Source organism: Solenopsis invicta, chromosome 7 (genome assembly GCF_016802725.1).
Source record: "Solenopsis invicta isolate M01_SB chromosome 7, UNIL_Sinv_3.0, whole genome shotgun sequence".
NCBI classification, from domain to species: domain Eukaryota; kingdom Metazoa; phylum Arthropoda; class Insecta; order Hymenoptera; family Formicidae; genus Solenopsis; species Solenopsis invicta.
This window is the reverse complement of record NC_052670.1, coordinates 13572518-13576789: the sequence shown is the minus strand read 5'-3', so window position 1 is coordinate 13576789 and position 4272 is coordinate 13572518.

Below are 4272 nucleotides of genomic sequence, written 5' to 3'. Positions count from 1 at the left end.
CGTTACTCTATTAATTAATAGCTCAAAGTAATGTCTTTCTTAGCATCTTATCATTAATGATTTTCACTGATCCTCATCTCAGATATGTTGATCATCGCGTCTCTTCGCATAGAGGGAATGGTACCGGTTGTAGAAACTACATTTCCTCCTTAGCCGACAGTGATTTCGTGTCTCGAAACATTGTATAGCATACGTCAAAGGATACGTGTACGATGAGAGTGACAATGAGAATAAATACGGAAACAGTTGACAGATTATGAGAAAGCAAGGTAGCATTCGCGAAATTCCCAAGTATAATGATTAAATCGACAACTTGTGATTGCTGCCTTTACGCTGTGATAATAAAGATTACGTAACGTAAAGAAGGAAGGAAAGAAGAATTACGTGTAAAATAACGCGGAAACACGGCTTGCATTTCCTTTTTCATCTGTCTTATGCCTTAGCAATTATATCATTTTGCGCAGAATGATTTGCTTACTGAGAATTTTTATTAATATCGATGCTGAGCTCTGGTCTTTTAAAATGTGAGTATCAATCATTTTATTGTGTTGTTACACAATAAAACCTCCATTCAAAATTGAACACAATGCTTTTACAATTAAGTTTTCGAAAATAATGATTTATTACATATATACTTGCGTTTTTACTTGAAAATTATAAAATAAATACAAAATATCTATTTATTTGTATTAACCCAGCAAACACAGTTACATAACGGCAATGTTAATAAAATAAAATCGAAAGTAACACGCAATATAACATGCGCGTTACATGTAATGTCCATGTTAGTTGTAATTTCCCACTCATAAGAAAAATAACAGTTACATAACAGTTGTATCATATTTGTTATACAGCCCTGCCGAAAATGTACAATTAAAACCGATAAAAAAAAATAATCCGAATCGATCGGGATTTCTGCATCGAAAATATAGTATTAAAACCGATTGAAAATAAGAACCCAATCGAAACCCAGATAGATTTATTAAAACAGAATACATTAATGTAAATGTAATAAATGTTTAATTTACAAAAAATATTTCTTGTATCCTTTTTGTTAAAAAGGATTAAAAAGAGATTAAATTTGAATTAAACATTTCATTTATGTACACAATTAAATAACAACACAAATTGTTATTTACACATAAAAATATAAAATTTTATGTGGAACAGCGTTCTACACACACACACACACACACACACACACACACACACACACACACATACATCATGTTTGAAAAAAGTGAGAGCGAGTATTCATCTTGAGGTTACAATAAGCAGCTCCTAAAAGTCTCACTGAAGTATAAGCTGGGGAGTCGGCCGCCGTGGCGCCTAGATATAACGCATGTGGCCGCACTCGACTCACGAAAAAATCTCCCACGGCGTGACTACCTAGTGGTGGCGCCTGAACTCACTTATTAAATCCATTTCAATTCGAAATTACAGAATTTCATAAATTATAATTAAATCAAATTTTACTGCGATGTGACACGTTGAGACGCTAACAATTTTTATGTACCATTTTTAATATTTTGATGACAACACTATAAATCACGTTAACAAATTTGTAAAATTGTCCGAAAACTATGTTTTTTTTGGTAATTAATAATTCTTGACAACCGTCAAGAAAAAAATAGTTTCCGAACAATTTTACAAATTAGTAAAAATGATGTACAATGTTATTTTATCAAAATAGCTTTTTATTTAAAAAATAGCACGCAAGAATTTTCAGCGTTTCAACATATCATTTTTCGCTACTAATGTCAGGATTTTGAAACGTGGTCGCTGAGAGTATTTAAAAGTCTTAATGCAAATAAATTAAAATTTAAAAAAATTTTTATATTATGCATTACACTTAAATAATTCACGAAAGCGATGTTAAAATCAATTACGATTTGTATATAATTAAAACCGATTACTTTTTAATCCGCTCGTGGATTGAATTGATTAAAACAGATTAAAATCAATTAAAAAGGATTCCGTTTTAATCGGTTTTAAGCGCACATTTTCGGCAGGGAGGAGTCGTATTAATAATTCAGTTTTATAACAGTTATATTATTAAAATAAAATGTTTGTTATATAAACCTGATAAACGGCAGTTATATGACTGTTATAAGTTATTGTGTTGTAATATCAACAATTCAATTTTACATAACTACAATATTGCTAGAATGTAAAAATTTGTTATATAACGTGACACACACAAGTTATATAACTATTATTTTCTGTGTTTGCTGGGAAGAGTATATCGACAAATTTAAAATGATAATACATATATATGTGCCAATGATATTGTATATGTAGGTAAAAGTATAATGATACGAAATGTTCATATTCCATTAAAAATATTGATGAAAGGATAAATTAAGATTGATAAGCGGGAAAATCAAATACCTTGTTATAATTACACACACACGTGGCACATGCACACTCATATAGCGCACATATACACATATAATCAATTAACAACAGTACAACATATATTGTATAAAAGTTTATACAACATAATATAGGTGCAATCCCATTTAGCAAAAATTATAGCACATTCACATTAACCTTCTAATTAGTACTGCATATTTGCAAAGTTTACGCGTTGTTTATAAGATGTATTGAATAATGTATCTATAAGTTCGAAATCTATGCAATTTAATTACACTCAAAAATTGAAAACGGAAGTAGAATTAATGTAATAGTATTAATATAAAGTTGATTACAGTGTTTCTTAGCCCTGAATTCTAGCTTTTTTGCTCCAAAAAAAATTAGGCACAAAAAAATTAAAAATAAAATAAAATATTAATAGATTCTTGTTACTTACAAATATTTTTGAGTAAAAATCAGTAAAGTGAAATTTTTTTTTAATAACAACAAAACGGTAGAGATCAATTCAATCTTGGAAGTTTACTTCTATTCAAATGTGCTTCTCTTTTGCAACAGTACTTCTATAAAAGCGATCCAAGCGACTTTTAGCTCGAAATATGAGAAACAATTCCGCATTTGCATTTTATTTCCCTGGATATCGAAATCACTGGATATCATCATTCTTACTGCAGCGTAATCATGAATAGAATAGAATAATTGCCTTACACTATTTTATTATATAACCATAATGTAATTTTACATTACATAGATAAGATTAATATCTTATAGTATAATATCTTATAGTTACGTTATTTACACTTAAAATTTTTATAATACATTAATGTATTTTTATTTCTGTATCGGTCTGGTATAATATTGTTTTTATTTTTTTCGCCCCTTAAACACTTTATTTATTTCATTAATTCAAAATAAATAAGATGCCTTATTGAAGATGCGCACGACGCTTTGCATACACCACAACAGTCAATTGAAATGTGCATTAATTTGTTCTACATAGGCACGCATAGATAAAAAAAAAACAATGTCAGGTTTTCTCTGCGCATTTGTAAAGTTTGGAATCAAAAATAGAATCGACATTGCGCAATCGATGTGAAATAAATTTAAAAAAATTCAGAAGAAGCGTTATCGGTAGAGCAATTTTATTCATGAAAAATGTTCGACTTTTGTGAAATCACTGTTTTACTATACGATACTATATATGTTTTACTATAGTGCAAGTATTTGTTATTATCAATTCTCAACAAGTTAAATTTAAATTAATTCATTTTGAATTGTTTCAGAATCTTATACTTTAAAATATAATTTTTTTTTATTTTTTTTTTATATCCCTTTGCATTGCAGTATCACACATATACATTTAAAGCATTATTAAAATAACAGAAAGAGTAAAATAATAAATATTGGATAGTGATTAACTTAGTTTTTGTCTCTCATAATATGGCTGCAGTTACAAAAGTAGTGAGCTCTGGCAGCTAAAACCAATTGTTTTTCGAAGGTTAGACATTTGTCAATAAAATTCAGTGCATGAAGATTAATTATTGTAAAAGCAAAAGTATATTTTAGTCGATTTAAAATAAATTGTATTGCATTCTTTTCTAAAGTATTTCTTCACTACTTTGATCTGAATTACCCTGCAGTTAAAGCATATTAATTGATTGATTTTGAAACTTACAATTAGTTACAACAAGTTCGAAAAAGAGCATATAAAAACTGGTTTAAATAATTCGGAAATGGTAATTTCTGTGTGAAAGACGAGAAACAATTTTAATATAACAGATTGAAAGAGGTTTCATTGCCAAAACGCCTTAAGAGCTTAACTCAAATAACACACAAATATTGTATGAATATTCTATGAACGTTTATTATAAAACTATCAATATTTTATAAAATGTACGG